Source organism: Xenopus laevis, chromosome 4L (assembly GCF_017654675.1).
Source record: "Xenopus laevis strain J_2021 chromosome 4L, Xenopus_laevis_v10.1, whole genome shotgun sequence".
Classification (NCBI taxonomy): Eukaryota; Metazoa; Chordata; class Amphibia; order Anura; family Pipidae; genus Xenopus; species Xenopus laevis.
The window spans coordinates 144,736,582-144,747,544 of NC_054377.1; positions in this window are offsets into that span (position 1 = coordinate 144,736,582).

Genomic DNA, 10,963 nt, shown 5'->3' on the forward strand with positions numbered 1-10,963 from the left:
CAAAAAATCCCTATATATTAGGTACTAGTGATGGGCGAATCTGTCCTTTTTCTACTAACTTGCGAAATGGCAAAAATTCACGGAATGTGTTGAAGTCAATGGCCGTCAAAATACGTGTGACAATTTTTGACGCGAGCTACAATTTTTATACGCGCGACTACTTTGTATAAGTGCATTGAAGTTAACGGTTGTCTGAATAATTTTGATGCGCAACAATTTTTTTTCTCGGGCAGCAAAAGACAGAAATTCTCAGCAAATCCATGCCTGGTGAATTTATTCGCCCATCACTATTAAATACCTACCTAGTGCTACCAATACCTATTTCCGTAGGGAAATGAGAGCAGAGCAGACAGTAACCCTTCCAACACTTTTCCCTGCCTTGTACCCATTTTTTAAAGGAGAACTAAAGCTTAACTAAAGAAGTAGCTAGAAATGTTGTACATTATGTTTTGTGCTTCTGTACCAGCCCAAGGCAACCACAGCCCTTTAGCAGTAAAGATCTGTGTCTCCAAAGATGCCCCAGTAGCTCCCCATCTTCTTTTCTGCTGATTCACTGCACATGCTCTGTGCTGCTGTCACTTACTGAGCTTAGGGACCCACTCACAATATACAGTACACATAGAATAGAAATGTCACAATATAAGGCTGATTAGTAATTAATACAAATAATTACTAGTACTACATGGCAGTACAGAAACCAGTGCAATTAGCATCAGAATTGAATAATCAGCAAACCTGTAGCATCAGCTTATATTACAGCCAGGGAAGCTCATTTTCTGCTGGATAATTAGTGACGAGCCCTAAGCTTAGCTTCTCAACAGCCAATCAGAGCCCACTGAGCATGTGAGTGTCACAGACACTTTCCAAGATGGTGACTCCCTGTGACAAGTTTGAAGTCCTGGATCATTGCTGCTATTGACATGCTCAGACTTTAGGCTGGTGTAATAAGTTCAGAATATAAAATATGGCATTTATAGCCACATTCGTTTTTAGGGTTTAGTTCTCCTTTAAGCTAAGTAGCGTAAGTCGTATTTTGAAACGAGGAAGAAAAGTAATGTATTAGTCAATAGAGGGCTGGGGAACTGGGCTGCCTTGTATAGGAGCAATGGGAGCTTTGTTAGGGCAGTGACTTTGCACAAACGTTACCCTCCCTGCCAGTCACATATTTGTATTGTAAATCAGAAGGAAGGCAAACATTTTATATGCTGATCAAGTGGATTCTGCAGCTGACTGTTTGGATAGTCACATAACTCGTATAGGAAAAATACACGCTTTGTCTCTGCTGAATGGGCCCCCAGCCCCATATTCTACACAAAGGCCTCATTTTACCTGACTTTGCTGCTGGGAACCAAAATACTTTTTTTTTTTTAAATTTTTGCAATTCTCAAAGCAAGTTGTATTTCATTTGCTTTGAGAAAAGGTGTTTATATAAGGAATCTGCACCGGTCGTCTGATTCAAAACTGTCTGTCCAGATTTCCGACTTTGGAAATCCGAAAAGGACTTTTGACTGAGCCAATCGATGAATGCTGTGTCATAGCCCTGCCCCCTCACATTATTTGACTGTCCCCAAAACATCACAACCATGCCCCCCAAAACGTCTCATGCCCCTGATGTCACCTTCTCTGCAACTCTATTAGTGATGTGCGGGTCGGGATTTCACAGACCCTCACCCACCCGACCTCCCACGCGCCAGCATGGGTTCCTTTTATAGACCCGTGCAGCCCTGCCGATGATGTCACAAAAGGGGCGGGCCGAGCAGGCGCATTGTTTATAAGAAAAACCCGGAAGTCGGAAGCCGGCATTTGACGGGCGGGGAGAGCAGGAGAAGAGGTTAACCCACACCCACCCACCACCAGCAGAGAAGAGTGCAAGGTCGGCCCGAACCCGCCCAACCCGTGGGTATAGGCCCGGCCCACACATCACTAAACTCTATGTATATAATTGCATACTGCCCCTTTAAGGTGTTGCAAGTGTTTAGTCTGGGCCAATAAACAGGCACCATGCTGCACTAGCCACTGAGCTGCTGACTAGGGTTGGAGAGGCCAAGTTGCCACCTTTTATCACCCCACATATGATCATATTACCCAGAGATAGAGATAGGTGCATCAGAATACTATTACAGGTATGGGATCTATTATCCAGAATGCTTGGTACCTGGGGTTTTCTTGATCTTATGGATCTTTTCATAATGTGGATCTCATTTTCGTAATGGGGATTATTTACTAAACTCCGGTCAGGCTTTTTGGGGCAAAACTCAATTTTTTTTTAAAAAACTAAAATTTTTCGAGATTTATTAAAGACAGTCAGATGCAGCAAAAAGCCTGAAAATCTGCTATCTCAGACCTGCTGCAGTTGAGCATAAGTCAATGGCAGAGGTCCCTATTCTTATTTGAAATTTCTGTTGTCTGCACCGGAATCAGTCCAAAAATCAAATCTTTTCGGGCAAAAATCTGAAAACTTTGGGCTTTTCAGGAAAAGGCAAGAGAAAAATAGTGAGTTTTTACCAGAACCGGTTAACTCGAGCTTTGTTAATAATAAATAAGGTCAAATCGGGTATGGGAGCTTGGTCGTGTTTTTTTTATTTAAAAAAATGAGATAAATTCAGATTTTAGTAAGTAACCCTCTGAAGCTCCCCATAGACGCGACGATTCTTCTTGCCGAACGACCGATTTTAGGGAAGTCCGACCGATCCTTCGAAATTATCATGCGGTCAGTGGGATTCGAACGATCGTACATCTTACGATTTTTCGGCCGACATCTGTCAGGAAATTGATTGGCCAGGTCAAAAAATCTTTGTCGGTCCCAGTGCAATCTATCTATGTTTGCAAGGCCAAGCAGGCAGCTCCCCTTTGTTTTCCTGCCAAATTGGTCTTTTTAGTTGATGGTCAATTCGTATGATCGTTCTGAGAAGATCGTGGTCTCACGATCAGGATCTGATCTATTAAAAATCTCAACATCTATGGCCAGCTTAAGTCGGCTAAAAAAAAATCATGTTAATATTAAATAAACCCAATAGGCTTCCAATAAGGATTAATTATATCTTAGTTGGGATCAAGTACAAGTTACTGTTTTATTATTACAGAGAAAAAGGAATACATTTTTAAAATTTTGAATTGTTTGATTAAAATGAAGTCTATGGGAGACGGCCTTCCCGTAATTTGGAGCTTTCTGGATAACAGATCCCTTAACTATTTGGGTTGCTATATGGGCCCATAGTTCTCAGGAGTGGGGGAAGGGATGGGGCAGAGTTTGTATGTGACAATCAGCAGCTACAGGGCAGAGCCCAGGTTCAAAGACGCAATTAGCGATTGGATAGAGCTACAATGAGTGATCTTCTTGCCTGTGTGACCCCAGACTAAAGTGACTGTATAGTATTGTGGCATATGCTGATGTATGCGTACAATATAATGATAACAAGGGCAGTGTAATAACCTGCAGACGCTTCTTTTCGCTGAATATCCCTCTAACCTGGGGTATAGTTCTGCAAGCACCACTTGGGGTCATTTAAACTTTTCTTGTCTTTTAAATGATACAATTGTCCTGTCCGCCTTACGCCACCAGCAAATAAATAAAAATCTGTCACGGAAAAAAAAATTGTCACGTGTCTGAATAGTCGCGAGCATAAATGTGTACATTTATGCGCGCATTTGTACAAAATAGTCGCGCGAATAAAAATTGTCACTCGCATCAAAATTGTTGCGCGTCAAAGTTATTTTGACGCCCATTGACTTCAATGTGTTTTGAAAATTTTGTTAGGTAAATTCTTGAATTTTTCGGTGAAGTGAAATGGCACAGATTCGCCCATCACTAGTCTACAGATGATATAACACCCATTCAGGCATTCAGGCATTTAGGCTCCCTTCCATGTTACTGCCTACAAACAGGCCGTGCCGAGTAACCTATACCCAAGTTTCTCCTTTAACCTTGCCCCTAGAAAAAGGGCAGCTTTCCCCCCTTTAAAGGAGAAGGAAAGTTGCTGAAGCAGTTTATTACCAATAGATTAGCCACAATAGTGCAACCTATAACACTATTTATTTGGCAGAATTCTTTACCATACCTGAGTAACAGTTCTAGAAGCTTTCTCTGTTTGTTTAGGATAGCAGCTGCCATATTAGCTTGGTGTGACATAATTTCCTGTCTCTCCCTGCTCACTTATAGCTCTGGGCTCAGATTACAGCAGAGAGGGAGAGGAACAAACTGAGCATGCTCAAGCCCTAGCCCTGGAGGTTTAAGATGAAAACAGGAAGTCTGATACAGAAGCCCATGAGTACACAATAGAAGGAAAGAAATGTGCTGTTTCTTTTGACAGAGGACTCAGAGCAGCATTACTTTGAGGGTTTACTGGTGTATTTATATTAGGGATGAACCGAATCCACTATTTTGGATTCGGCCAAACCCCCGAATCCTTTGCTAAAGATTCGGCCGAATACCATATGCAAATTAGGGGTGGAAGGGGAAAACTATTTTTACTTCCTTGTTTTTTGACAAAAAATCACACAATTTCCCTCCCCGCCCCTAATTTGCATATGCAAATTAGGATTCGGATTCGGTTCAGCTGGGCATAAGGATTCGGCCGAATCCGAATCCTGCTGAAAAAGGCCGAATCCTTGCTGAATCCTGAACCGAATCCTGGATTCCGTGCATCCCTAGTTTATATAGACCTTTCTGATAAACATTACTTAATATTAGCCTTTCCTTCTCCTTTAAATTGCTCTTCTCCAGAGCCTGGGCCCCAGACTTTCTCATACTGTCTGTTTTCCTTAACGTTCTGCCTGTTATGGGAATAAGCCCTTTTGGTTTCCTTTGTCCTTTTGACACCCATGAAACACTCAGTCAGCCGATTAGGCCCAAGCAGGCTTTGAGCTTTCCCTTTTATTTCCCAGTGATGGATGATTCCAGCAGATGGCTCGGTGCCTTTTTTTGAAGAGTAAAGCAGATGAGCATGATGAATCAGTGATGGATGGAACCAACTGTATAACAAAGAGAAGACACTGTCAGGCTCTCTCTTCCATCTTTGCTCTGCCTCCCCCCCTCCAAAGTGCTGTTTTATCCCCTTCCAGTCCCTGTTGTGGTTGTGCATGTGTTGGAGCTCTTCAGTTAGAGCGAAGGGGACACCTCCTTTCTCAACAGACAATAATGAAACATTGTCATCTCTTGGGTTCAGCTGGAAAACCACTTCAAGGCTCCTTTGGCCTACGTTCCCCATGTTCTAGCGCAGGGTAGAGGGGGGATTTGGCAGCGAGCGATGGGAGTGTAAATCTGCCTCGTGAGATCATGTTAGATGGGAAATTGTCTGCTGGTTCCGGCAGAAGTTCCTTTTATAGAAAACTCTATAACCAGGGAAGGAAAAACCCTGATTTCTGCATGTGGAGACAGACAGACAGACAGACGGGAGAGTTTCCCTTAAAGGAAGGTTTCACTCTCCACCTTCATTTTATTTAGAAACTGTTCTATTTATTTAGAAATGATCAAGTCTCTGCATGTTGCCTGTTCTAGTGTCTCCAGCTCTTGCTCATTGCTCATTGGCCCCTTTTTGCCGCTCACCATCCCTTCTGTCCTTGTTGGGTTCTTCCCTGTAGGGTTATTCTTTCCCCATGGGAACTCTTGGCATATTCTTTCTAGCGTGTCATATTTTACCCTTTGGTGGCTTTTTTAGTTCCCTGGTGTTTAGGCTGAGTGTAATAATAAATTAGTACCTTGTACTTGACCCACCTAAGATATACTCCATCCCTACTGGAGGAAAAGCCTGCTGGGTTTAATTAATATTTAAAGGAGAAGTCATCCATAACGTTAAAAAAAAAACCCTACTCCCCTACCCTACATAGACCCCCCCTCCTCCTCAGTGTTACCCCTAATGTTTTACTTACCCCTCGGTGCAGATTCAGGCATCGGAGTTCACGGGCGCCATCTTCAGCCGAAACAGAAAATTGCTCCAACTGCGCATGCGCCGCCATGCTGGTCTCATTCCGAAGATTTCCGAAGAGAAGGAGATGGTGCCCATAAACTCCGATGTCTGAATCTGCACCGAGGGGTAAGTAAAACGTTAGGGGCATTAGCTGAGGTAACACTTAGGCTGGGGGAGGAGAGAGGGGGTTCTATGTATGGTAGGGGTTTTTTTAACGTTAGGGTTGAATTCTCCTATAAATGGTTTTTAGTAGACTTAAGGTATGAAGATCCAAATTACGGAAATACCCATTATCTGGAAAACCCCAGGTCCTGAACATTTGCATACTGATTTCCTCTATGAATTGCCACAGTTCTCTGCACTAAATTTTGGAACACGGAGACCTGCAGTGGACCTTGTGAATACAGTGATGCCTGCGTTCAGCAGACCCGTATTCATGAGGAATGGGAAAGGCCTTCCTTATCCCTAGTAATCCCTGGTATTTTTCTGGCCTAGCCAATAAACCAGCTGGCAAGGTCTTGCAACCAATTGGGTAGCCCTGAGCTGCCCAAATACTTCCTCATTCTCTCTTGTACTGGAGAATTTGCCATCAACACGCCTACTTATAACATCACTCCGTCCACTTGCATCATCTCTCCATCCCTTGAAATAAGCAGTCCCGCTACCCATCTCCAAATCCGAGCATCATTGAGAAACACAAGTTAGGGAGCGCCAGTGAAAGTTCATTTTTTATTTTGAATGAGGTGCTGATTGCTCCCCTTACTGCTCCTGCACTTTGTTTGCCGGTCGCCCCTAGGCCGCGAGGTCCAACCAGGCGGCCGTGCGGTCCTAGCGCCTGCCTACACTTCCCCTTCCCAGCGCGCCGGCAAAAAAGCGCCAGCGCAGCAGCTGGTGTAATTGAATGGGGACGCACACATCCACATAATGCGGCTGGGCAGCATGCCGCCCCTATTTTTTGCTGCAATAGGCCCTGGCCTATGTGGCCTGTATACAGTAGTTGCCCTAGAGACTGACAAATGTCACTATGTCCCTGGGCAGAAGTGCAAGACCACTAAGGGGCACAAGAACATAGGATGGGCCTTTCCCCTCCCATCACTCATGAATACAGAGCTGTCAACTCCAGGAAGCCTTGTATTCATGAGTAGTCACAAGTCTCTGTACTCTGCCTGGGGCAGTTCTTTAAATATCGATGGCAAAGTGCAAAAAGAGACATATGGAAGCACTGGTTGCTAGTTTAACCACCAGATCAGAATTTTACTCTGCATTGTTGGTAAATATGTTACTTGATGCCATTGTTATTAATTGGGAAGAAAGATAAAAGTATAGGAAGGCTGGCATTTTGTTTTCCAGAAAAGGTGGCAACTCTACTGGTAGCGATTGGTGCTCAGGATTGGACTGGTTTAGCAGTGAAGAAGTGACCCAGGGCCACTTCTTCACCTGGAAACTGCAGCCTACAGACAGTGATCATGGTGCCCCCCCCCCGCACAATTGAATTGAGTATACAGGACGCATAAGGTATGTATGTGCAGCTAAGAATTTAATGGCCAGACTTAGATGGACTGACGTGTGAGGAGTTTTTAGGTTTTACTATGGGTAACACCGGTGGTTGTATAACTTAAAAGAGAAGGAAAGGCTAAAACTAAGTAAGCCTTATCGGAAAGGTCTATATAAATACACCAGTAAACCCTCAAAGTAATGCTGCTCTGAGTCCTCTGTCAAAAGAAACATCACATTTCTTTCCTTCTATTGTGTACTCATGGGCTTCTGTATCAGACTTCCTGTTTTCAGCTTAAACCTCCAGGTCTAGGGCTTGAGCATGCTCAGTTTGTTCCTCTCTCCTCCCCTTCCTGTTGTAATCTGAGCCCAAAGCTATGAGTGAGAGACTTGGGCAGGAAGTGATGTCACACCAAGCTAATATGACAACTACTATCCTAAAGAAACATAGAGCTTCCAGAGCTGTTTACTCAGGTATGGTAGCACCAGCTTAGGCTCGTTTCTGATCTCAAGTGCAAGTTCAAGGTGCAAAATTGGATGCAAAATTGAGTGTGCATTGTTGCCATTCATAAAAGGTACTTGCACTTGCAAGTAACTGCAGGGGGAGGCAACATAGTACCTGCTCTGCCGGCTATGATTACTGTCTAGGATTGACTCCTGGCCGGTAATTTACCGGCCTGGCCGGTAAAAATGATGGCTGGTCCCAATGTTATTAATAGGGAAAAAATATAAATATATAGGAAGGCCGGTATTTTTTTCCAGAAAAGGTGGAAACCCTAATAGTGTCCCAACATGCTCATGGACATAAGGCAATGCTACACAGTGGCTTCACTAGATATTACTGAGCCCCACAGCAAATTATTTTTCAGCCCCCCAAAATGTCTAGAATTTGACCTGTTTTACCAATATTTATTGAAATTGTATATGAATTAGGGCCTCATGGTGCCCCTATATCTCCTGGGCCCCCCTACAGCCTCAGGGTCTGCTTCCTCTGTAGTTACTCCCTAGTCCAGAACGGAGTGGGCCTGGGTCAGCAGAGGCTCACCGGTTTTTCCCTTGTGTCCCCCAGGTTGGTAGAATAGTTCCAGGTTCCACAGGTGGGTTGCAAACTATGGAAACAAGCACTGCTGACTTGCACCAGGCACATTGCACACTAACACCCTTATTAACGGACTATAGGGACAGATAAACTTGAAGTGATCCATTCTGAAGATGGTTGCAAGTGATTCCCAACATTGCACTTTGTACCATGCGTAGGGTTTCCACCTGGCCAGTAAAAATGATGCTTGACGCCAATGTTATTAATAGGAAAAAAAGGCAAGAATATAGGAAGGCCGGGATTTTTTTCCAGAAAAGGTGACAACCCTAACCATGCGCCATGTTGATAAATGAGCTGATATGAGTCTATGGATGCTGGGAGCTTTAGTTCAGCATCCCCTCTGTTCTGAGGCTCAGTCCACACACACACAGTAAAAAGTTCTGCTCTGGGATATGCCTTTCATATGCAAACGTTATCTCAGCTGGATGTTGCCTCTGTTTAAACAATGCCCTGGTGCATCCATTAGCCGGGGAGGCTCAGTGGCCCTTTGAAGTCTGTTTGCATTCCATCGCCATTCCAAACACACATTTTCAATGGGAGAAAGAATCACAGGCTCTGTGCTATGATTAATGGCTTTTACACCTCACCATGAGGGAGGTCGCAGGGCCCTCGCTGACAGGGATTTTTCCACAACACAGTGGCTTTTGCTCCAATTCTTCTCAAAACACTCGGCACCAAAAGAATTCGATGTCAGGGGGAAGTATTAGCAGCACTTGTCTTCCACTGACAATGAAGATTTATGAAAGACATGCGTTTTGTCACTTTTACCTGTTTGACTGCTTTGAGCTGTTCAGGGAGGTGTTAGTGCAGAGTGCTGCTCAGTAGCCACACTGAGCTCTAATATCTGTCATCAACCGTAAGGCCCGATAACAGCTGCCGACAGTCGGCAGCTTATTGGCTTGACGGATTGGGTCGAAAGTTGGGCAGATCTCGATTGGGCAGGTTAAAAAATACCTTTGGGTCGTGGCCGCATCTGTGCATCTATGGATCCATATTGGATCCATATTGGATCCATTCTGATCCGATTGTTGGGCCTTAGGACCCATGATAGGATCAGCCCGATATGCCCACATTGGTCGCCAAACGAGCGGATCTCTACGTCTATGGCCACCTTAACTGTGTAATTTGCCTGGTGCAGGTCAGCAGCGCTTGTTTACACAAGTTTGCAACCCACCTGTGGAACCTGGAACTATTCTACCAACCGGGGAGACACATGAGAAAAACCCGGTGGGCCTCGGCTGAACCCGGCCAACTCCCTGCTGGACTTTGGGTCCCTCATTTGCAAGTAAACAAGGCAGGTTTCAAAACCTGTGGGATCACGGCCGCATCTGTGCATCTGTGCGGTCCCACAATCCGACCGCCTGTATCGGATCCATTCTGATCAGATCGTTGGGCCCTAGGGCCCACAATCGGATCAGCCCGATATCGCCCACTCCAATGGAACGGATCTCTACGTCTTTTGCCACCTTTAGGGTCAGGCCACACGAGCAGATTCGGGGAGATTAGTCGCCCCAGCAACAAATCTCCTCTTCTTCAGGGGCAACAATCTCCCCGAACTGCCTTCACCCTGCCCTCCACCGGCTAAAATGAAAATTGCCTATGGCAATGCACACGCTGCGCTTCGTTTTCCGAAGTCACCCAAATATCCTTGGGAGGCCACTTTGGAAAACGAATCGCCGCGTGTGGATTGCCACAGGCGATTTTCATTTTAGCCGACAGAAGGCAGTTTGGGGAGATTGTCGCCCTGAAAAAGAGGAGATTTGTCGCTGGGGCAACTAATCTCCCCAAATATGCTCGTGTGGCCAGACCCTTAGAGATCAGTGCTGCCCTTGGTACAATCCTGAATCGCTGGCTAGGATCATGGCTTTGGATTTAGTCGCCTGGCGACTAATCGGCTTTTCTGCGTGGCGACAATCTCCCCGAACTGCCTCCCCTGTGCCTTCCTCCTGCTATAATAACAAAACGGCAGTGCCGATGCACACGCGGCGCTTTGATTTCCGAATATGCCCGTGTGCTAGCTCCCTCAAAGTGAAAGCCAACATGTATTTAAGTATAATTCTTTCTGGAATACAGGCACAAAGGGGAATTTTCATCTCCTGGTGTTACTGGCTCGGAATGCCCGGAAGCTATAAATAGGAAAAATCTAGAGACAGGGAGGGAAGTCATCTCAGCTGCACAATAAAACACTTAAACTGCCATATAATCAATGAGCCTCTTTGTGTTCCCTGTTATTTGAAGTCGGCGTTACCTCAATTACTGGAGAGACTTGTTGTGTTTGCAAACAACCATATGAGCCGACTCCTCTCTGCTACATCTGTGATCTTCCAATGACAATATCAGGGACCTGCTTCTTACACCATCGCACATGCATTTATTTCTTCATACCTTGGGGGTGGGTTCCTAATAATTGCTGGGATCTCAATATCCAACAAGTGTATCTTAGGTCACACATGTACTGGATAAC